The sequence below is a fragment of the Cydia splendana genome, chromosome 18, assembly GCF_910591565.1.
Source record: "Cydia splendana chromosome 18, ilCydSple1.2, whole genome shotgun sequence".
In the NCBI taxonomy this organism is placed as follows: Eukaryota; Metazoa; Arthropoda; class Insecta; order Lepidoptera; family Tortricidae; genus Cydia; species Cydia splendana.
This window is the reverse complement of record NC_085977.1, coordinates 15,832,868-15,858,786: the sequence shown is the minus strand read 5'-3', so window position 1 is coordinate 15,858,786 and position 25,919 is coordinate 15,832,868. Positions and strand designations below refer to the sequence as shown.

Below are 25,919 nucleotides of genomic sequence, written 5' to 3'. Positions count from 1 at the left end.
CCCAGAGATAAGACCTAGCTAGATCGATTTATCGCCCCCGAAAACCCCCAGATAGCAAATTTCATCGACATCGTTAGAGCCGTTTCCGAGATTCCCGAAATATATAAATAAACAAGATTTGCTCGTTAATTGTGTTAATTTCTACCCGTAGGTAGCAATTATTTGCGTCTATAAATAACTCATGAGTAACTCCGGTACTAACAACCTAACAGTTCTGCAATCAGAAATGAGATCTGCACGTCAGATCAGACCGTCAGACGTCTATACCAACGTTGACCCGATGACATCTAGATGGTTCCAATTGGCTAACCTGCGGGCGGTCCAGTAACTCACATCACTAGACTTCGCATTGTGAATCATTTATTCCACGCCACGGCAGATGATGTGGTGGGATATGTTCGCAAAAAATCCCGTTATGACCTGAGGGTGTTCCCACTGCAATCGCGCCATTGCACTTCAGCTAGTTCGTGAAGAAACATTTCGAGCGCGGACTTCTGTATGTATGTGGTATTTCAACGTGAGAATCGGTTGAATAATACACCAGAACAGGTGATGCAGCAAAAAACTATTGTTTAGCCTAAAATGATTTTTAGTTTTAAAGATTTTAATTATTGTACGTATGATAGTCTGTAAGGTATGTATCCACATATCCTACAGACTTAAAAACATGTTAAATAAATAAATAATATTAGTATGGGCCGTTGTTGCCTGAAAATAAATTATTTTTAATTTGTTTTGATTTGAAAAATAAACGTACGTAGATGGTGCGTTTGAAGATAGTAAGGTACGGACCTTACAGGGCAATACGGATTGACCTTACATCCTTTTATATGAAATTTGACAACCGATTAAAGCCAATTATAGATTGAGCTTTTGATGGTACATTGTATGGAATTCCACAATACCATAGACGATTAAATTGACAGGTACCGCTCCCTTAATAGGGAGTACTACTGCCATGTTCTGCCGCCAGAGTGCAGCACTAATTTGTTTAGTAAACCATAGAGTAACTTAAACATACTAGTCCTTAAACGAATAAACAGTTTGTGACAAGTTTTCACTATGACATTGATGCATCGAAAGGCGGTTTGTGTACAGGTAGCCTACCGCGAAACGCGAAAATCGAAATTTCTTTATCTGCCTCTCTATCGATCGAATAAGCAAGAATGATAGAGAGGTAGAAACCAAACTTTCGACTGTCGTGTTTCAGGGTAGGCCATGTTATTGGCCTAGTGACGCCCTCTACGCAGAGTTTTGCGTAATATTCCTTATTGTCTAATTGCTCCGTCTAGTGTGTGTGATCGGTGCAAACCATTATCCCATAGCTCCCAGGATCAAACAGATGATTGTGTTATGTTAAAACTTCCTGTCAAAGCTATTACTTTAGAAGGTTTATCATCAGGCTATTATCCCGAGGCCGGTAATGTAGTTTGAATAGGTATAAGGCCTTTCATGAGATCCTATAGGCAATGTCATAGAGTAATATAGTAAGAATAGAGTGTTCACTCTATACATCAGTTTTGGTACCAAAACGACTATTATTTTCGCAGTCGACATCTAGCATCGAGTAGCGGTATTATCAGTACCGCTACTCGATACTAGAATTCTCTAGTGTCGCGACTCACGAAAATTTTATAGAACAACAATTTACAACTAATATTAAAAGCAGAAGTCGTTGAAAATAGAGTTCCCGTTAATCCGGTTTATAATATTGGCTGATAATTGTTGAGCATTAGACTTTTCGGTCGTCCATCCACAAGATGGACAGACGATCTTGTTAAGGTCGCCGGAAGACGCTGGATGCGGGTCGCTTCCAACCGGCACGTATGGAGGTCCAAGGGGGAGGCCTATGTTCAGCAGTGGACGTCTTATGGCTGAGATTATGATGATGATGATGATGAGACTTTTCGGTCTTGTCATTGTCAAGTAGCAGTACTGATTCCGCTACTCGATGCTAGATGTCGACTACGAAAATGATAGTCTTTTTGGTACTAAACCTGAAGCAAAGACATATGTAACTTCGTATAAGACGAATAAAGTCTAAGGAAAAAACGTGCCTCGGAATTCAAGTAAAAGTCATTCTCGAATAGGTGGCGCACACACCTTTAGCCTATCCTCGGCTAGATGGCGTGACGACACCGTTTCATATTTAACAATTTTAACACATAGATATCAGTGAATGAACATGGATCAAAATGATATAAAAATTATAAAATTATTTATCCATATATATAAATTTTTTGATAACTTTATACGTTTTCATTTTGAGTTTTAGTCGTGTGTCGATAGATGGCAGTAAATTTACAGTGACTACATTTACAATGACAGGACCCCTCTATACTATCTATTCTTTTTGCCTGAAGTATGGAGTGAGCACTATGTATTTTATCTCTATGGCAATGTATAGAAAGTTATTGACCGATAAAGAGCGAGGTCTCCCTTTCAATCGAGCAAAAATGATCGTTCTCCTGAAAGATCATGGAGCATATCTACATAAAAAAGTAAAACAATTCTCGACGAATAGGGAATATTACGCGAAACTCTGCGTAGAGGGCGTCACTAGCACAACGACAGGGCCTACCGCGAAACACGAAAATCGAAAGTTCGGTTTCTGCCTCTCTATCAGTCTTGCCTATTCGATCGATAGAGAGGCAGATAACGAAATTTCGATTTTCGCGTTTCGCGGTAGGCCACCTGTAAACAAACCGCCTTGATGCATCAATGTCATAGTGAAACCTTGTCAAAAAACAGTTTTAGGCCTAATATAGTTACTATGTGCACTAGTGCTGCACTCTAGCGACAGAACATTGCAGTAATACTCCCTATTGAATACCTCGTCGTTTTGAAGTCGGTCAGTCTCATATCAGTGAGAAGCTCGTGGTAAGGCTACATTAAAATTTGTCCTCGTATTTTTAAACGTGAAACCAAATTGCTCCCGTTCGATCGGGGTATGATCATAACCATGTTAAAAACAAATGGTAAAACTTGAATACGCTCCTCTATTTACCAACCAATATGTTGTCAATCTCACGGCGCGATTCGGGAAATGAATTAGGGACTCACTAGATATGAAATAGTAAAGATATGTGACGTTCCACGGCAAAAGGTACCATTGCCCCGGCTGAATATTGGAGCGGCGTTAATAATAGCGTAAGCGCCAGCCGCCATAAGGTACCTTTTGCCGTGGAACGTCACATATCTTTACTATTTCATATCTAGTGAATCTCTAAATCATTTCCCGAATCGCGGCGTTAGTTGCAGATGCGTAATTTAAATATATAATAAAACAAAAACTGTTGCAAAATAAATAAACACGCACGTTTCAGTATTGTTTATTTATAGAGGTGTTTTACCTGGAAGTACACAGTAGTGAATTTAATATTAAATTTGATGGAAACCTGCAGGTGAAACTATCACATTTATTGTAATTTTACGTTAAATCTATTTATTTCCAACCTTTATAATTTTGCTCATCCGCATTTTTATTCATGGCTTAAATAAACGCGTATATTTTGTTTCAAAACTGTCAAAAAAGTGTAACCTAAAAAACTGTTTTTTATTTTTTTTACTAAAAGAGTCAAACGTTCTACATTAACATAAACCAGTTGTTCAAAATACAATAGTTATTTGTTTTACAAGGGGGCAAAGTTGTTGTTTAACCGCTCGTGCTAATATTGATACCCGAGCAAGCGAAAGATTCCAAAATTGAACCACGAGCGTAGCGAGTGGTTCGAAAAATGGAATCTTGAGCGTTGCGAGGGTTTCGAAGCACGAGGGTTAAACAAAATTTGCCCCCGAGTGAAACACAAAAATTTTCACCACACCAACCCGAAGCAAATATTAAATGTAATTTATCAAACAAAATCAAATTCAAATGAATGTTATTAAATGTTTATCATCCAAAATCATCATTTAAAAGTCAATTCTACCAGCAAACATAAGGAAACAACTCAAAATTTGCATTTGATTACTTTGCCTCACATGTGAATTACTGATAGCAAAGTGCAACTTTGCTATCCGTTTTTGAAGTGCAAAGTAAGCCTTTCCGAGCGGGTGTGGTGAAAATACTATTAAATAATTAACAAAAAACAACAAGTGTACAACAAAAAACAATTGCAAACCACAAAAACAAAACACAGTGGCCGGGCTAGGTACGCGCGGGGAGGGGCGACGTCAGTACCGACCCGCTCGTAGCTCGTAGCGCTCGTGCGGCGTAGCGATCGTAGCGAGCGTAGACCTAGTGCTGTGTTGTGCTGTGTTGTTCTGTGAAACATGTTTTGAGGTATGTGTGTGTGTTTGTGTTACGCGTAAGTACGTAGTTTTGGCTAGTGTTTAAGTTGGTACGTATAAGTACGTTTTAGTATGAATTTTTTGGCGGTAGTTTTATGGGCGTATGATATTTATGTAGGCATATAGTCGATATATTATTTATTTTTATTGAGGTAAACTGATAATTAGGTTATGAGGTAACAAACTGTGAACTGTATAAAAGAATCGAAATTTTACAACGAACTGTCTTGATTAAGGAATAATAATTATATTTGGAGAGAAGAAACTACCACAATATAAGACGAAAAAAAAAATCACGTCAATCACAAAAAGCAACCATTAAAATTGATTACGAAGATTGTCTAGCGAAAATGTTTGGTACTTATATAAATAATATTCCCTATATTCACAAAACAGGTTAACCATATAACAACAAAAACTTATAACAATATCTACTATTTTACGTACCGTTTTTTAAATTAACACCTTATTTGTATTTTTTTAATCCTAATTCAACGTCTGTGAGACATGTGTGTCAAATTCTTTGCAACAATATCGCATTGGGTTCTGCCTGTAATGATAATTGTGTGTGTGGAAATATGTACAAAAAAAGTCTTTTTTTTTAATGTGGCACTTTAAGGGCAGTTGTATTTAGTTTCAGACAACACGGCTTAACTGAAATAAGGACTTTATGAATTAACCTCATAGTTTAACCTATCAAATATTTTGTTTTGGCCCTTAAACGGATGCTTTAAAGCGTGACTATGGAAATAATACTACAACTAAAATTTTATTTTCAAACAAATAAAAATTAGTTATATAATTTACGGCACTTCTTTTTATATCTGTCATTTTACAAGTAATTTAGTATAGGTACAGTCGCCATCAGATATATCGGAGCGGCCAAGGTGCTCACAAATATCGGAACACGCCTCTATTGTCAGGGCGTTAGAGCGCGTGTTCAGATATTGTGAACACCTTGGCCGCTCCGATATATCTGATGGCGACTGTACTGTAAGCTTATCTGTCGATTGAACATTTTTTCTACCAAACTTTGCAGAGAATTTAAGTAAATGGATAATTGGTGATGGTTAATACACGGCTATTAAGATAAAAAATCATAAATTTCGTTTAGGAAACGGATAGCTGTTATTTTGTAAGTAAAAACGTTTTAATTAAGAAAACCAGGTTAAAATATATTTACCCAAGACTGGCATATTTGGGTTGTTTTCAGAAAAAATGTACCTTTTAATTTTTTTCTTGTAATTGACGTATTTTAAGTCCATTATAGTCGGAAATAAAAGCGTTATCGATTGCGACAGGAGAAAAAGAGTGTCCAAAATGTCCTAATTTTGATACCTCAGTTCCGTTACGTTTTGAATACACTTTGTATGAACGTAACGAAACTGAGAATTATCAGTTTCGTTACGTTTGTATTGAAAACCTAACGAAACTGAGGTATATAAAGGTAAATTTTTTCTGAAAACAACCCATTTATCATTATAAAATTACTTTTCTTGACTCATACGTAGATATAAGATATATCTATTACTTAACAACTTCGCACAATAACCACATACATTCACATGACATCCTTAGTGATGTACTCGTTCTTACTATTCTTAGAGCTTATATAATTTTACGTTTTTAGGGTTCCGAACACAAAGTGTAAAAACAGGACCCTATTACTATGACTCCGCTGTCCGTCTGTCCGTCTGTCTGGCGCCAGGCTGTATCTCATGAACCGTGATAGCTAGGCAGTTGAAATTTTCACAGATGATGTATTTCTGTTGCCACTATAACAACGAATACTTAAAACAGATATAATATAAATTTGTTAGAAATACACTTCGCATAACACGTATCGCAGGAACACTTTTAGTCGAATGATACATACTTACTTGCCATAATAGTAATTTCGCATAATATTCATTTGGCAGAATTTTCTAAGTGCGTTAGGTTAGGGTTTTCTACAAAATAATATTGTGCGGAAAGAAATTCTGCGAAGTAATATAATGTGAAAAGCAGTATGCCAAAAGTATTTCTGCCAAACGAAATTTCTACCAAGTAACATTATGCCATACAAATTCGAAATATATGGGAAAACATATAAAAACTCAAAAATGCGCGTTTTCCCAGAAATTAGACCTAGCTAGATCGATTTTTCGCCCCCGAAAACCCCCATTTAGCAAATTTCATCGAAACGTTAGAGCCGTTTCCGAGATCCCCGAAATATATGTATAAATAAACAAGAATTCCTCGTTTAAAGGTACTAGATAGATAAACAACTTTCTGCAACACATTAGAAAAGTAAACACATAAAAAACTAAGGCTTTAACTAGCCTTATAGGCTTAGTTACTCGCCCAACACTAGACGCCCCACACATTTGCCCGAAGGGTCTGAACTTCTCCCTTTGTGCCTGCTTCTGACAATGTACAACACAGCTGTGGATCGAAACAATGCCAGTTACAATTGTCTATTGCATTATGATAAACGTCTGTGACCTATTTAAGATATGCTTAAGTCAAATGACGACGAAATGACACCGAATAACTTCCTGCCACCAAACGGCACCTTTGACACTGACAGGTCGCTAATCACAATCATAGAGTCTGGCTACTGAAATATTACACAAATGTTTGGCGGGAAATTCAAAAAATCTTGGGCTGGTCACACTTTGTGTAGTAGGAATTATAGTTTTGATACTAGAAAATATTTTTTATTTCTGTGCACATGTAAGGTACCTAAGGATATAAGTTAAATATACGTTGACGTGCACTCAAAGTCAGCTCACATAATTTCTAGCACTATGTAAAGTACAGTCAACGATAAACACATATGTTAACACTTTCTCACCATATACCATTGTAACAAGGCGAAATATGAAATGTAGTGTAAATAAGATCTAGCTCGATAATACCGTAATATTAATCCATCACCAAAAAAATACATAAGTACTATGCCAAATATGCTAAAAGCTAAGTATCAAAATATTTATAGAGCACCAACCTCCGAATTTGTTTACATTTCTTTAGGAGTTGTAGACATTGCAGTTTTTCGTTATACAACGCTACACGTCGACTTCGCACATTGTCGTAATTATTTACGAGCTTAAATAATACTTTGCGAACCTCACTCAGTATAGACATTATTAATATTATTTAAAATAAACCCCTTATAAACCGCAAACAATTTGAATGAATGACATAAATTGACAACTGACTTTTAGATTTTTTTTAAATCATAGACAATTGGTGATACAACAACGAAATATCTGCCAACAATTTTTGGCTAGCCAGACTCTAATATTTATTGATAATATAAATTACATGTCAAATTTTATACTGTGTATAAAGATTATATCTAGGAGACCGAGCTTTGCTTTTAAAAATGCGCGCTTTCCTAGAGATCAGACCTAGCTACACCGATTTTTTTGCCCCCGAAAACCCCCATATAGCAAATTTCATTGAAATCGTTATAGCCGTTTCCGAGATCCCCGAAATATAATATATAAATAAACAAGAATTGCTCGTTTAAAGGTATTAGATATAAATTACATGTCACATTTTATACAGTGTATAAAGATTATATTTAAGTATGTATTTTCAGGTAGTATGTTAATATATTATATCTACCTAAGTTCCTAAATTTTAAAGAACTCTTTGTGGTCGTAGAACGCTTGCTCGACTAACCAAATTTTTAATTTGTTTTAAATACTGCTACGCTTTTAGCAACTACTGTTGAATCCGGGAGACCATTGTATACTTTTGCGGCCAATATGTGTGGCATCGCTGTAACATCTTATAAGCATTATTCGAATTGGGTCGCAAGTCTTTGCAAGTAAATTAAATTCTACCTCGTAGTCATGATTTTTCCAGTTATTTCCAGTTTCCTCTGGTTATATTTCATGGAATAAATCTCGCCTGTTCAAGCTGTATCCACCTTGAGATCTATCGCGGTGACTTTTCTTTATCTTTGAGCTTATAGCTCAGTCTAAGAGCTTTATAAGCTTTAGGGCGTTCTTAATGGTTTGTTTTTGAAACGGTTTATAAATAAGATGCCTGTGGCTTTGAAATAATGAGAGGTCAGTTTTAATATTATTTAATATTCCATGGGGCTCAGACATATTAACTATATATGAAAAACCGGCCAAGTGCGAGTCGGAATCACGTACGAAGTCCGTACCATAACGAAAACAACGGTAAAAAATCATGTTTGTTGTATGGAAGCCTCACTTAAATATTTTAATTTTTAACAAGCAGAAACGTCTGCTAACGATGCTACTAAGCTTAAAATAAATTTAAAAGTGGAAAAATTACTGTCTTAGGTGAGACTTGAACTCACCCAATAACCCATAATATTGTGGAAAGATTTGCTGGCTATGGATGAGGTCTTGGTGGCTCAGATGGCAGAGCGCTGGAGTATCGATCCAGAGGCCGTGAGTTCAAGTCTCACCCAAGACAGTAATTTTTCCACTTTTTTATTTATTCTAAGCTCACTTAAATATTAATTTTATTTTGTGTTTAGTATTTGTTGTTATAGCGGCAACAGAAATGCCTGTAGGCCAAAGGTTATGGCCCATCGCTCGAAAAGATTGCACCATACCTTTGGCCTACTCTCGAGTAGATGGCGTTAATATTAATATTTAACAAGTTAATACATATGAGTGAAAGAATAATGATCAAAGTCATATGGCGTTCTAACAGGTTTAATCTTCTGTCGAAAGATGGCAGTAAATGTACTGTAGCTAGGTTAGCTACGCTACATAATTTACCACGACAGTAACTCTCTATTTCAAATTCTCTTTGACGTTACAAAACAAAACCTATTAATTTCATGATGATTACGATCCTTCACATTTAAACAGACCGTGAATTTAACCGCATTAGGTTTCAAACATATTAAATGCGTTTGACATTAAATTTGCATTTCATTTGTGGTTTTAGCCGCAACGTTTCTCTAAAACAGCATAAGTGAATATTGTACACATCGCATTTGCGATTTTTTTGCCGACCGAATCGTGTAAACGCAGTGACACATTTCATTGGACTAATTAGGATAATTATTTTAAGTCAAATATAATTTAACTATTGTCTAAACTAAATGCTGACAGCTTTGTGTTATGATACTTATGATGGTAATTAAATTTCAGTTGGTTGAAATGGAATGTGATTTGATTAAAAGGCCAATTCGAACGTGCACTGACATTAGAATGATATTCAAATCATGTTATTTAGTTAGCGTGCGTCTCACCCGCACCAATATATGTACGGACAAGTACGAGCGAAATGCACGATAACTTAATAATATCACGGCGCGATTCGGGAAATGAGTTAGAGATTAACTAGATATGAAATAGTAAAGATATAGGGCCCGATTCGGATTTTGAAATAGACATCTACTAGATATCTTTTAGACGTCACCAAGATACGATAACGATATGTTTTTATGCGCATGCACATTTATGCGATTCTGGAGATACTCTTGAACGACTTCCACAAGATATGACTTAGAGATCCAATTCAAATCTAATAGATATCTAACACTATCTGACGTAAAAGTGACATTGGTTGCCCGAATTGAGCTGCAAAAGAGAACTAGTTGAAATCTAAACTATAACGTATCTAGAATGGATCTAATACGTGTCGTCTCTGTGAATATCTTGAAGTTCGAATACAGCAGTTATTATCTTTAATATTTCATATCTAGTGAATCTCTTATTCATTGGTGACGACCGGTCTGGCCTAGTGGGTAGTGACCCTGCCTGCGAAGCCGATGGTCCTGGGTTCGAATCCCAGTAAGGGCATTTATTTCTGTGATGAACACTAATATTTGTTCCTGAGTCATGGGTGTTTTCTATGTATATAAGTATGTATTTATCTATATAAGTATGTATATCGTCGCCTAGCACCCATAGTACAAGCTTTGCTTAGTTTGGGGCTAGGTTGATCTGTGTAAGATGTCCCCAATATTTATTATTTATTATTTGTATCTCCTTGGATATCACGGGCCTATAATCCCGGTTTTTTGATAGGCTTGCGTGGGGACACAGATCCAACACGTAGAGGCCCCTTGGAGAGCTTTTATGTCATGTAGAACGCCTGCTGGAACCCGTTCACAGGTGCAACAATGAACCGGTCTCAGCAGGCATTGGGACTATTGTAGAAAAAGAGAACAGTATACCGGTCTATGGATTGAAGTTTGGGTGGACTATGAGACTGGGTTATTACAAAGACGTACGGACACCTGCCATAACAATGTTTACACAAGTTATCGAGGCAGGTGATGACTTGCCGCGCACTAGATGGGCCCCTAAAACTGCCGTCGCGAAGACGAACAGGAGCAACATCGGTGTGAGCGGCTCAGGGGTGTCGAGAGGTGTGCGCCGCTTTCTACCCAGTGGCTGTTAACAGCCACTGTGCCAACTCGCGTCTTATGCATCTTTCACTTCCACCCCTGGAGCATATAGCTCTAACGACTCCTCTCTGGACGGCCAATTAAGGCAAGCCAGAGCTGAGAGTCCTGCGGGTCCCCTTGGGGTCCACTCCGACCGACGAAGACACGCCGGAGACGGAGACCCTGACCGACTCTCGGGAGTACTCGGGTCCGTGGGGTCGTTATTATTATTATTATTATTTCCCGAATCGCGCCGTCAGTTAGAGCAGTTAGTGAGTTAGTAAAGGGACCCACAGATTACCAGTTCGCCGGACGATATCAGCCTGCCAGTTGATAATCGCAAAAGGTAACAGTGAGGAACAACTGACAGGCTGATATTGTCCGGCAAACTGGTAACATGTGGACCCCTTTAGATGTCACGCTAAGTTTTACGCGACCTTTACGGTTACCATCAGTTTGTCACTGACATAAACGCCGTCGAGAACGTAATTTACTTTCTATACATCTCGCTCGCACTCGCATATTAGTGCAAACGGGATATATAGAAAGTAAATTACGTTCTCGACGGCGTTTATGTCAGTGACAAACTGATGGTAACCGTACTTAAAGCTAGCGACTGCGTCAATTCTAACGCTGTGCATCTCGCTTGCACTTTATTTATTTATTTTAGTAAGTTTACTGGAATATAGACAGATATTTTATTTTTATTTAATCGTATGGCTTATACAATAGAAATAGGCAGCTATATAAATGTCACAGAATAAAAATTACATTACAATTTAAAAAAAAATTGGTCGCTTTCATCGCAATATTTGCCTATTTTATTTGCCTCTGTGTTTAGCACTCTTTAGCACCACCCAGGGGACACGTGCAGAGTTGTGTTGTTGTCCTGCGGACGCGAGTAACAGTTGTCCCGTAGATATTTTTATTGAATATAAAAGCCATATCTAGCATGATACTCGTAGTTACATGTATTATGCAATAGTATGATGCAATCAAGCCGATCTGAAACTTTATTCATGTTTCTCTTAAAATCATCTCGATCTATGGCAATAAATTCTCTAACCGAATTCATCTACCTACATATCAGGTAGTAAAAGCTTTTGACAAAAATCCGTTCGCATTCAATCGTCGTTTCAATATATCCGTAAAAAACACAGCCTTTTCTCCGTAACTAAAATACTTCAAAGCGTCTATATACGTCTATAGGTCCGTCCTAACCCGTCGATTGCCCACGTGACCGGAATATCTTTGTGGACAATTTGCCCGTTTGTGAGACATTTGCGGGTTAAGGCTTTAGCGGTTATATAGGTATAAGTTACAATATGAAATAAATGAAATGAAATGAAATAAGTTTTACGAGTATCCTACTAATATTATAACGTTTTTTTTTATGTTTTTATAAGTATTTGGATTTTTTGATGTTTGTTTCTCGGTTTTTCGCTCACAGTTAGTTTATTTTAAACAGAAGTTATATATTTTCGACATAATTAAGATAAACAGGCCTATTCGGATTTCGAGATAATCACAAGATCTTGAGCCGATTTAGAGATCAACTAGATCTATATTAGATATCGACTAGATGTGACTTGGATATCTAAGTCATAACTTGTCGATATCGTTCAAGAGGACCTCCAGAATCGCGGAAACGTCAAATTTGACATATCTATCTTACAAATATCTTTAAATTATCCGTATCGTAACTTGTTGAAGTCTAGTAGAAATCTTATTCATTTTCCGAATACGGCAGAAAGTCTTCCGTTGCAAAATTCGCTTGGCGCGCCATTATCTTTTGTTTCTTTCTAATTTCCTGACTTTACGCCTAGATTTAACATGGTGTTGGTACAGTTAAGTTCATAAATATGTAAAAATAAATAATAAAATAAATTTTATAGGACAAATTTACACAAATCAATGTAGTCCCACGGTAAGCTCAATAAGGCCTATGTTGTGGGTACTAGACGTCGATATATATAAATACTTATATACATAGAAAACATCCATAACTCAGGAACAATTGTTTGTGATAAACTCGGAAATCATCCCTGAAGAGAGGTCAAAGGGGGGTGGAATTGAAAGAGTTAATGAATTGCCTAATAATTGAATTAAGTAATGCGCGAATTAAATGATTTCTATCAGCATTATCCAGGCGCTATAACTACTTTAGCTGCTGTCACTAATTCCACGCAGACGAAGTCGCGGGCAAAAGCTAGTTTTCCATCAACACAAGTATATTATGTGTGTAAATCGACAGTCAAGATTATTACGTGCTAAGCCTAATACCGGTTTCAGTATTCTATTCAGGTTAGGTCACGTGATATGTTCTGGCCCAACCTAGGCCGTCAATGAAGCTTAGTGTGGATTCTATCAATATATCGAGATTCGAGCCTCAAATGTTCAGGAACCTGATTCAGATTTCAGAATTTATTACGGTTTTGTATTTTGATACGACCTTCAAGATCGCTTACGATTGGTGCATGCTAAAGGTAGACTTCCGAGCAAAGCGGCTCCGGCGACACTAACGCACGACACTGACGCGGCGACAGAGCGATAGTATTATGCAGTATGGAAATGTATGAGCTTACTTCCGAGCGCAGCGTCACTATCGCAGCGAGAGTGGCGCCGCGTCAGTATCGCTCGGCGATAGCGGCCGTGCTACGTCTGCGCAAGTTTTGTCGCGCAGTCCCTGCGATCGCACGTGGTTTTGAGGCTATGTGAATATTTAGAATATCTAAAAAATGAATATTAAACCGAAAAAACTCCTGAATGTGTCGTTCTCGTATAAATGCTTTTTTTTCAAGATGCTATAGTGCCTTCACCTATTCTACTTTTAAAAATGGAGTTGGGTAGGCTTCGCTTCTTCTTCTTCTCTCGTGTCGAGGTTCCTCTAAAAACTATAAAAGTAACGAAGCAAAAGATCGTCATCCTCCTCTTCTTCTAATAATATTTCCATAATTGATCGGTTCGACATAAATATATCACGTCTGCACCGTATGGAATAACAACTGCGACTGTCGCCGGAGTCGCGGCGCTCGGAAGCGAATCTGCGTCAGTTGACGCTGCGACACTGGCGCAGCGGATCTGACGCTGCGGACGTTGCGTCAGAGCCGCTTTGCTCGGAAGTCCAGCTTAAATGAAATGATAGTCGTGTCACTCGTGTCGTGCGTGAGATGAGCGCTAATGACCAAGACTATCGTTGAGATCGTGTCAAAACCAGTTCAAAATCATATGATTCGGTCAAATTCTGTTTTTTGAAAAACAAATTATAGCCAGCATTCCATGAATGCAGTATGATACCTTTGGGTATGGTGCTTTACGCTCACTAGTGTCCCATCCCCTCCCCCTGACGCAACCCTCCCTTTTAGCATGAAATATGTCCCGGTTGAAAGTTTTTTTAATTTTTTGGAGAAAGCCTTATGCCGGCTGGCGCCGCGATTCGGGAAATTAATTAGATATTCATTAGATATGAAATAGTAAAGATAAATCTTTACTATATCGTATCTAGTTAATCTCTAATTCATTTCTCGAATCGCGCCGTAAACCTATAGTTTACATCATTCTACATAACCCCTTTTCACAATATCGAATGTTCCCTCAGAATACGCTTCTCCAAGATAAATGCGGTTAACCTTAAACGGGAGAGCCTTGGCACCGATCGTATCTTGACGTTAATCCGGCAGATGGAATGTTAAGTTGAAATGTCACGGCTTTTTTCAAGGAAATAACGATCCCTCTTCGTATCCAGACTTGACATTGCTTTTATATTAAATATTAAAAATAGACATTAAAATGAGAATGATAAATTTCAAAATTTACTTACTAAATATTTTTGTCGAGCAATATTTCGTGTGGTTTTGACTACCTTTAATTTAATTTAGAGATGCAACGGATAGTTGTTTGGCCGGATGCCGGATATCGGATGTTCGCCGTGACCACCAGCCGATTATTCGGCTGGCGGAACTATACCTACTTTTCGGTTCTTCAGGTGCCATTGTGCAGGTTTTGACCTGTTTCGTAGTGAACGTTCGCGCGGACTCATTTCTAGGTAACAAACGAGTACGATTATGACCGTGACTGTTCCTTAAATCCAATTTGTTTACTCCGAAATTAAGTAAAGTTACTATCCAGTATCCGTCCAGATAGTAGAACACTATCCGGTATCCGGCCGAATGTCAAATTAACGGCCGCATAGGCCGGATACCGGATAGTAGCCGAATATCCGCTGCATCTCTAACGTAAACACAAAAAAAAGTTGTAATTTTTCTTCCGTTTCACTACAAAAGCTAGCCACTAACGATAAACATCAGAATTGATGAGGTGTTCCGAACTTTGAGTTCTTTACGTGGCTTTAATATTGAAAAGTTAAGGTCTCGGTTGGATCGTGACGATTTTTCAAGCGTTTAAGAGGTTAGTGGATGACCGCGTCTCCGTTCCGAACCGAACCGAACAAAAATCCATACACATTTTGGGAAGTTTTATAATTATTAAAAAATTAAACAAAGCGAGATAACTAGATATATTTATTTACGGCCCGATTTGAACTTTAAGATACGTCAGTTAATAAATCTAGAAACGATATGGATTAGATATGTCAGTGTCAAATGTGATGTTTCTTCAAACAATAACGTCACTTTTGACACTGACACATCAAATCTATATCGTTTCTAGATCTATTAATTGGCGTATCTTAAAGTTCGGATTGGGCAAATAATGTTGATATCCAGAGAAAATGGGGACTACGTTTGTATGAAGCGGTCGTTTACTTTCCTATCCCAACTAGATAATAATATGATATACATGTAAAGGAAAAAAAGTAAAGTCAGCAATAAAAAATTGTGTCACAAAATAATGACAGTAACTTGTTACAATTTTATTGCACACAATTCGCTATTGTTATCATAGCACTATCCCTCTCTATTGGCTATACGGTAGCGGTATAAAAAACAATCATTTTATTAGCCGATTATAAAAAGTAGGTGAATAACGGGAAAAACACGACGTACGAGTACCTACCTACTTTAAGATGAAACACTTTAAGTATCACTTCAAAATTCAACCTTTTCGCCTATATCTTAAGGCGTAAATTTAAATAAGGCTTTTTTATGTCAGTACAATCGTGATCCCCTGCCGTTTGTTTCTGAACTAAAAAAAACATGGCGTCCATTAACAAATTGCTACAGTCACAGCCACAATCAGCAAGCTTTTTCAATCCGCCGGGAATATTTCCAGAACGAGAATATTTAGACAAGATTCGGGACTTCAAAGGATAGGGAGCTTCGCGGGCACTTCATTTTGTTATAAATAATAAATTCGGGACGCAGATTAGATGCTGTGGCAGATAAATCACTTATAGAGGGGGTCAGCTATCTCTGCAGCTGATTGCATGTGCTTAAGCTTATTACGATTGTTTGTTTCGATATTGGGAAGTTAAGTTTTCTGAAACCTATCCAGTTGTTTTTTGTCCCCAAAAATGTGACGGAGTGTAGCTTTTGGTATGAGATGAAATTTAGTTTTTAATTTTTCTTATGTAAAATATAATCTATAGCTAGAAAAACATGCGATAACGCTCGACTTTTTATATTTATTTGGTAGAATATGGAAATACAAGCGTGACAGAATAGTCAGAAACAAGACAACAAAAATAATTATAACCCACATAGGTATCAAGGTATTACCCTAGACTACTTTGTAATCATATTTTTTTCAAAAGTGGCATATCTTTTATCATATTGTTCTATCTATGTAGAGGAGCCTGATATAATGAAAAATAGCTAAGTGAACATTTCTTGTATAAAAATTGAACATAGGCTCTAGTTACTTCAGTTCCTTATTTTAATGTATATGTTGATTGAATTCGACAGAAGGGACAGATCCCCGGTTTTCTCAAATTTACATAACTAATAAGTAATTGGGTCGGGTTCGACCCAAACACTGTTAAGATCCGAGCAATATTTGTAATTTGTGTTGCTTGTAACGAGTAAATGATAGAAGCTGCTTATATTCATATAGATGGCAACACTTTAGCGTAACAAATTGTGAAATCGACGATTAGAAAGATATTTGTAATTTTTTGGGTGATCATAGTTTTTTATTATTATTTGTAGTATTTTAATTTGTAGCTTTAATTCAATTAGTTTGTAATGTTAACATACGGTGTTGCCTTGTCCTTACAAAATTATACCTGACGGAAAGATGAATAATGAAACACGAATATGAACACAAAATTAACCGTCTGATTTTAACTTAATTAAAAAAATGATTGATGATATTTCATCAATTTGTTTTTACCGTAATTATATTACTGAAACTTTAATACATTTCTAAAACAAATGAATGTGTTATACTTACTTCAAAAAAAAACGCATACTATAACATTAGAAAATATCACTACACATTATAAAACAAAGTCCCCCGCCGCGTCTATCTGTTTGTGTGTATGTTCGCGATAAACTTAAAAATTACTTGATGGGATTTCCATGCGGTTTTCACCTATCAATTGAGTGATTCTTGAGGAAGGTTTAGGTGTATATTTTGTTAAGATGTTGTGTAACCCGTGCGAAACCGTCACTAGTTTTAATTATAAATTTAAAAGGAAACATTTCGTTTCCAAATGATTTACTCCACTAACCAAAATTGTTTAGTTAACGAAACAAAATTTTAGCAGAACTCGCTGGCACAATCCACTGGCAACTTTCTAATTACTGGCTAGTTCTGTCTAACTTTTAAATAACACGCTATTCAAAAGCTAAACATTGTTAATTCTAGACTGGATTTGATGAAATGTTCTGTTTAAATCCTAACTACGAACTAGATTGACTACTGCTTGGAATTCGTTGCACACTTGTTGAAACACTGTATTGAAATGCCACCGACTCAAAAGCGTAAAGCACAGAGTGCTCACTCCATCGCTCCATCAGTTTTGTTACCTAGTTAGTTAGTTAGTGGACATCTAGCGTCAAGTAGCGGAATTATCAGTACTGCTACTCAACAATAGATGTCACATGTGTCGCGACTGACGAAAAGTGTATTGCTCAACAATTTACAACTACTATTTCAAGCAGAAGGACTTGAAAATAGAGTTCCGGTTAATCCGGTTATTATATTAGGTACAAATTGTTGAGCATTAGAGTTTTAACTGCCAAACTGATAAATATATGGAGTGAGCACTAAGCTTACTCGTACTTATTTGGCTGGTACCATGTAATCATTTATTTACAGTAATAAGATTTTGCACTTTGAACAAGCAGGCCAATTCTAACGGGCAGTACGGGCACTGACATCATAATTATATTTTTATAAGTAATCATGTAATTTAAATATCGTGCGGTCTAGCCTGCGTCAATACATGTAGGTATAAAAATTGTTATATATTTTTTACGGACAAGTACGATCTACGATGACTAAATAACATGATTCAAATGTCTGATGTCAGTGTACGTATGAATTGGCCTGAAGCAATCAAACCTTTCATTAAACTTCCAATATAAACATCCTTATCGGGATATTTAAAGGCGCCCACATTATCAGTTCGCCGGACGATATCAGCCTGTCAGTTAAGCGCAAAAGGTGACAGTTCCGAACAACTGACAGGCTGATATCGTCCGGCGAACTGGTAATCTGTGGGCCCCTTAATGCTAATTTCTCCAAGCAAATTCTTCTTGTATTGTCAAGTTTAAGACAGTGACAAATCGACATCTTTTACTTGGGAAAAAGTTGGGTCTTTGTCTTATCAATCTTTTAGACCGAACTCACGTATATAATATCGCTTTTTCTTGCTTCAAGTGAAACTCAACCTATTTGCCTCGAGTTTACGTTTGAAATTTAAACCACGTTGTCGGTGTGGTGGGACTGTACCTTTTTTAATGGGCTAAAAAGGATTGAGTTACTATTTTTAGGGTTCCGTACCCAAAGGGTAAAACGGGACCCTATTACTAAGACTCCGCTGTCCGTCCGTCCGTCCGTCGGTCCGTCCGTCCGTCCGTCGGTCCGTCCGTCCGTCCGTCGGTCCGTCCGTCCGTCCGTCTGTCACCAGGCTGTATCTCACGAACCGTGATAGCTAGCTATTGTTACAGTTGAAATTTTCACAGATGATGTATTTCTGTTGCCGCTATAACAACAAATACTAAAAACAGAATAAAATAAAGATTTAAGTGGGGCTCCCATACAACAAACGTGAATTTTGACCGAAGTTAAGCAACGTCGGGCGGGGTCAGTACTTGGATGGGTGACCGTTCTTTTTGCCGTTTTTTGCATTATGGTACGGAACCCTTCGTGCGCGAGTCTGACTCGCACTTGCCCGGTTTTTTTTTGTTTGAGTGCTTTGGGATGGTAGTACACACAGCAACACTCCTAATTGTACATCGGTGGACGTTATTAGAAAAGGCATAACCACCGATGTGCATTTAACAGCGTGGGCGATGTTATGTGGCCAAGTTTGCTTTAAATTTTGCTTAACGTGACTAGACTGCTGGAATGAAAATTTTACTAATTCATTATTCAGTGCAACATACGGACGTCTTTCTCATCCAGTGTTGTGAATAACGCTTACTTTTAGGCTTAAAGACTCGAGCCCTCAAGACTCGTAAGTCTTCCCTCAAGACTACATATATTTGAGAATTGTATTTATTTATTTTACGCGTATGGATGTAAGACGCATATCTGACGCCCCAGATATCGCTGGTGCGACATGGTGGAGGCGGACCTGTGCGAACTTCGAGTCCACAATTGGCGAGAGGTCGCACAGGACAGAGAAAAGTGGCGCTGTCTTGTGTCGGAGTCCAAGTCTCATTTTGGGTCGCTGAGCCAACGGAGTAAGTAATCGTCTTTGCCGCCTTTGAGGCATTAAGCCTAGAGAGTGTTAAAGGTGTTAAAGGATAAAGCCTCGAAATGAGCGTTATTCACAACACTACTCTCATCTCACCAGTGGGAAAGGCAGCTTAACTCGGTTACCACACCGACCGACCAGTCTGGCCTGGTGGGTTACTCCCTGCCTCTGAAGCCGATGGTCCTGGGTTCGAATCCCGGTAACAGCATTTAATTGAGCACAGATATTTGTTCGTGAGTCATGGACGTTTTCTATGTATTTGTTGTCTGAGTACCCGCAACACAGGCCTTCTTGAGCTTATCGTGGGACTAAGTCAATTTGTGTAAGAATGTCCTTATAATATTTATTTATCACACCGATGCGGGTCCGCACTCAGCGCCGCTTGCACCCGAGCTGCATACATCGCCATTGTTAGTAGCTCGGTACTACTTACAGGGCTAGCGTGTCTTATTTGAAATGTTTGTAATTTTTGGGCAGTTATGTAAAAGTCCGTGACAACCCTACTGTGTTCTTCTGCGGTGTCGGCGTTTACGCAAACACCAAGGGCGTCGGTCCACTGTTACTTTTTGCACTGGCACAAGGAGCTGCGTGGGGCACAGCTTACAGTGTGAATACCGCCTAACGGCCCGATTCGGATTTTGAAATAGACATCTATTAGACATCTTTTAGACATTACCAAGATACGATAACGATAATTATGTTCAAGATCTAACCTGTCAAAACATTTGCGCGATTCTGGAGATACTGTTGAACGATTTCCACAGGATATGACTTAGAGATCCAATTCACATCTGATAGATATCTTACTCTATCTAACGTAAAAGTGACATTGGTTGCCCGAATTGCGCTGCAAAAGAGAACTAGTTGATATCTAAACTATAACGTATCTAGAATGGATCTAGTACGTGTCGTCTCTTGTGAATATTTTGAAGTTCGAATACGGCAGTAAGTATTGAAATTAACAGTAACATTTCATGAAGCTGATTATAATTTATGAATAATTATATTGTTTTGAACAATAGAATTATTCATAAATATTAGTTTTAAACAATAGAATTATTCATAAATATTTGTTTTAAAATAACCTTCGGTCCTCTGGGACTCATTTGACCCGAACAACTATTAGGGAAATTAATTACCCACGTATTCCCATTGTCCTAAATTATGTTGCTATTTCTAGTGGAGATTTTGATATTTAAATAGAAAATTTTATCGAAATCCTTAGAGCCGTTTCCGAGATCTCCGAAATGTACCTATATATAAATAAACAAGAATTGCTCGATTAAAGGTTAACTGGAAGAGATCCCTCAAAGGGATAAGTTTACCTTTGTACTTCTTACTAAATGTATGTTATTTTTAATGTCTTTTTGTACAATAAAGAGTTTACTACTACTACTTAAGGTATTAGATATTATAGTAGTGTGACTTCTTAACAAACACAAAACAAAACATTTAATAAAACAATTTGATTTGTTCCGTAAGTTGTATTTCTCTTTTAATTAAAAACTATATAGTTTCATAGCAGACGTTTCTGCGTACATTTTGTATTAGAAAGGATTACACAGACCGAAGTAAACAAAGATCATGTGACAATAGAGCGCTCCCGCACGAACCAAATTAAAGGCATTTATCTAACAGCGTAAATTCCTTACAACATAATATTACGTCGCGAGAATTGCAGATCACTTACTCACTATACCTCTCACGTTGAACCCTATGACGGGTATAATAAATAAAAAAACCCGGACAAGTGCGAGTCGGACTCGCCCACCGAGGGTTCCGTACTTTTTAGTATTTGTTGTTATAGCGGCAACAGAAATATATCATCAGTGAAAATTTCAATTGTCACTATCACGGTTTATGAGATACAGCCTCGTGACAGATAGAGGTATAAGAGAATAATAGGCTTCCGTACTTTTTAGTATTTATTGTTATAGCGGCGACATCAACCATCACGGTTCATGAGATACAGCCTGGTGACAGACGGACAGACGGACAGACGGAGAGTGGAGTCTTAGTAAAAGGGTCCCATTTTTACCCTTTGAGTACGGAACCCTTAAAATAATTCAACAACACAAAACTGTAAATATCTGACCTATCACATTGACTTAAGTAATTTTGACAATAAATAAAATAACATCGAATGATAAATTAACTATAAAAGACACTACACCTACTTAATCTTGTAGCTTAACCCATTGATTTACTGGTAGAGAATGCCTTAAGGCATTAAGTTCGCCATTTGTACCTTTATGTATTGTACAATAAAGATTATTTAAATAAATAATTAAATAAAACTAAGTTATTTATAATTAGCTATAATGGTACTAAAAAAATGTAAATTACGAGTGTATAGATCTTGTCCCCAAAATCGTTAATTCCGCGTAGCAAATTTTCCATTCGCATTTTTTCCCACCCGAATTTCTACCCATACCGTTTTTTTGTCATTCGCTTGTTTCTCTATTCTCAAATTATCGCGACATTTTTATTTCTTACGCTATCATTTTCTTATAATTAATACTTTCCAAGTCGTTTATTTGCATTATTTTTATTTTTTAGTCGATAATATTACCATGTGGTCCCACCGCACTGTTTCTTTTCAATAAATATTTAGTTCACAACTTTATTAGCTAGACGGAGCCCCGCTTCGCGGGACTCCTATTTCTGGGCGGTTTGCCCTTTGGGCATCTGAAGCTACCTAACGAACCTAACCTACCTAACCTATTAATTTAGTGTGACGTCCATGAAAACATTACACTTTGGGGAAAAAGTGAAAGTAGGTTAGGTTCGTTAGGTAGCTTCAGATGCCCGAAGGGCAAACCGCCCAGAAATAGGAGCCCCGCAAAGCGGGGCTTCGTCTAGCTAAGTTATAAACTAAATGTTTTTTTTAAAAGAAACAGTGCGGTGGGGCCATTCTAATATTATCGCCTAAGAAATAAAAATAATGCGAATAAGACAACTTGGAAAGTATTAATTATGAGAAAATTTTAACCTAAGAAATAAAAATGTTGTGATAAATGTCAGTAGGTCATATTTGATAATAGAGATATAAGCGAATAACAAAAAAGGGTATGGGTAGAAATTCGGGTGGGAAAAAATGCGAATGGAAAATTTGCTACGCGGAATTAACGATTTTGGGGAAAAAATCTATACACTCTCCTAGCTAAATTGGTTGTTCAATATTTACGCTATAGAATTTCCAATTTAGCAAGAACCCTAAATGGCATAACAATCCCGTGTGGTGATTGTACCTAAGTTTTATTTGTCGACTTACTTTTTAAACGTCAAACCAAATCGCATCCGTCTGTCAAACCTGGGTAATGTGTATGCTTATAAGATGTAGTCTACGGGACCTCGTCTGTGTAGAGAATTAACAAGTTAGTAACGTCGTAAGGCAACTATACGACTTACGGATAATGACGCCGAAACGTGACGTGCCGTGACGTAAACACGTCGCGGGCGTGACGGCCGTGCGCGTTCTGGATAGTGGCATTTTCCTACAGGCATTTTCATTTATGTAACATTATGCTACGCTTTGTTTTGGTTGTATACACCGTGTTCTTATTTCCGTGAATTTCAAGAGTGCATTGTTAAACTTAAATTTAGTAACTTTCTCAAAGACACCGGTATTCTAATTAACTCCATTTCGGAGATAATCAATAGTTTTATTTTATTCGATAACGCCCCTACGAGCTGCACTTGCCTTTTTTTAACCTCTTGTCTGTTATGATAAGGACTCTGACCTCATTTTTAGTTATCTTTTTGCGGTTTTTACCGAGAACTATATTTTTCTGCACGCTTCGATCTTTTACCACTAGGTACACTCATAAAAAATTAATTATTGAACATAATTCTTCCCTATATCGTCCACAACCTACTAAATTATTCCACACATTAGCAAATGCAACGTCAATTACGCCACGTCACATAGATATAACCAGCAAAACTCTTAACTGTATAGTGGACCTTATTTCAAAAGGCATAAGGTCCACCGATGTACAGTTAACAGTGTGCGCGATGGTACCTCGCATAAAACAGTGAACACGTAATACTACGAACGTCTCTGTAACAAATTAGATAGAAGGAGTTACTAACTTGATTGTGTGTATACGTGGGACTGAAACAAAGCACTATTGCCTTATATATTAATATACACCGTGTTTTTATTGAATTCCGTTAACTTCGGGGTATGGTTAAGTACGTTTAAGGCCCACTTGCACCATTCTACTAACCCGGGGATAACCGGTTAAACCTGGAGTTACCATGGTTACCAGTACAATTTGACATTAGGTTATTAGGTTTAACCGCTTAACCCCGGGTTAGTGGGATGGTGCAAGTGGGCCTAAGAGAACTAAATGGCATAGTTAATGTAAAAATAAATAATTATTATGCGTTTTATTAAAAAAAAAATGGTTAAAAAGTAATTATTTAAATGTAGCATATATTATAGCGTTGTGGTAACACGGGCATTACATTTAACTCAAATAAACAATTCCAAATTTGTGACATATCAATGTCATTTCGAACATCGATCGACCGCGATTGTACTTAAGTTTACTAGCAAATGTATGAACTCATTCTAATCACTAATCAATATGTAAACCGGCCCTAAGGCAAGTGTACACGCTTGTAGAGGCCTTATAGGAAAAAAATAATATATTGATTATCTCCGAAATGGAGTTAATTAGAATATCGGTGTCTTTTAGAAAGTTACTTGATTTAAGCTCAGGAATGCACCCTTGAAGTTAACGGAAATCAAAAAAAACACGGTGTATATGTGTCTCCGTCTCTCTTATATGTTACGTCAAACTTTTGATAAACGTAACGTAAGAACCTGCAAACAATAGCGGCTACTGTTTGTGTACAATTTTTTTAGTACAAGGAAGAAACAACGAAAACTTCCAAGAATCTGTTAAATTGCTGATAAGTAATAGAACACAAAAAACCGGACAAATGCGAGTCGGACTCACCCACTGTAGGTTCCGTACTTTTTAGTATTTGTTGTTATAGCGGCAACAGAAATATGTACATCATCTGTGAAAATTTCAACTGTCTATCACGGTTCATGAGATACAGGCTGGTGACAGACAGACGGACGGACAGTGGAGTCTTAGTAATAGGGTCCCGTTTTTACCCTTTGAGTACGGAACCCTAAAAACAGTATCTTCTAAAAGGAATTCAAACAATATTATGTTTCTCATTTTCTCTGCGCTAACTTATCCTTACGTAACACCAGTTAAACTGAAACTATTTGGCGAACTACTTAAAAAATCATCAGAGAAGGGGGAAACAGGGCGAGTAAAAAGTTTCTTCTTATAAGAGATAGTACGATGTAGTTTAATTTTTAGAGTTAGCTACCGAGAGACTAAAATAAGAGTTTGAGGGTATGTGTGCTGCTTGTATGTAGGATTGCCATACGTCAAGATTTTCCCTGGCGTGTCAGGATTTTAGGTTTTTTAGAAGCTATATTTCAAGTGAAAAAATCTATAAATACATTCTACTACCCGATAGATTTGAACCCGAGACGAGGCTTTGTCAGAGCTACATAACAGTCATTTTGCGTTAAAAAATGAACTAGTTAATAAAATACATTATCATATCAATATGACAAACATCTACATATGAAGTAGTAGGGATTTTATTTATCTTTAAATAATGAAACTAAGTTACCTTTTTGTTAATTTGCGTGTTTTATAACTCCCGTTGTAGTTGTACTTAAATACCCACACGTACTTTTCTAAAACATATAACTACCAAGTTTGCAGATAAACTTAGCTCACGATACTTAAACACATAATTACTTCTCTCACGCCATTGCAAGTGCCATTCCAAGCGCTTACCATGCACACCTTCGGCCTGATTCGAGCTTTAAGAGAAATAATAATAATAATTTCAGCCTATATACGTCTCACCTGCAGGGCATAGGCCTCCTTTCATGCGCGAGAGGGTCTGGCCTATAGTCCCCATGCTAGCCCAACCGCTTACTTGAAGATACGCCAATTATTTGCTAAAGATACTCGACATGGATTGGTTATGTCAGTGTCAAACAAAAACATAAACGTCACTTTTGACACTGACATATCCGGTCCATATTATAATGCGGTGTCTGTGTAGTCTTGTCTAAAGGTCAAATTACATGGGCTAACTTGAAAACGCGACTCGCCTATCTCAACCAATCACAAACGAGTGGCAATTCTGCTCATTGTCGGGGTTTTACGATAAAACCATTCTGTCACTGTCACGAGTATAAGGTATTTAACCATTAAGTATACATACTTATGTGTATATTACTGAAAGCTTATATTGTTGTGTAAGAACAAGAAAATGATTGCAATGTTATTATTATTATGGAGGTGTTATGGGCCTTTGAGTGCCACGTTGACAAAGCAGTGATCTATTGTGACGGCCCTTTAAAGTTCATTACTAATG

General features: G+C 37.3%; 1 protein-coding gene and 1 long non-coding RNA gene across 2 annotated transcripts in view; one reads left to right on the top strand and one right to left on the bottom strand.

Annotated features, from left to right (window-relative positions):
• The window catches only part of LOC134799167 (uncharacterized), a 514,174-nt gene that overhangs the window by 257,058 nt on the left and 231,197 nt on the right, over positions 1–25,919 (bottom strand). The window lies entirely within an intron of this gene.
• LOC134799089 (neural cell adhesion molecule 2-like) overlaps positions 4,139–25,919 on the top strand; it is a 460,169-nt gene continuing 438,388 nt past the window's right edge. Inside the window, exon 1 of the mRNA XM_063771474.1 lies at positions 4,139–4,282. The gene's annotated coding sequence lies outside the window, so the exon portion shown is untranslated. The remainder of the gene's footprint in view (positions 4,283–25,919) is intronic.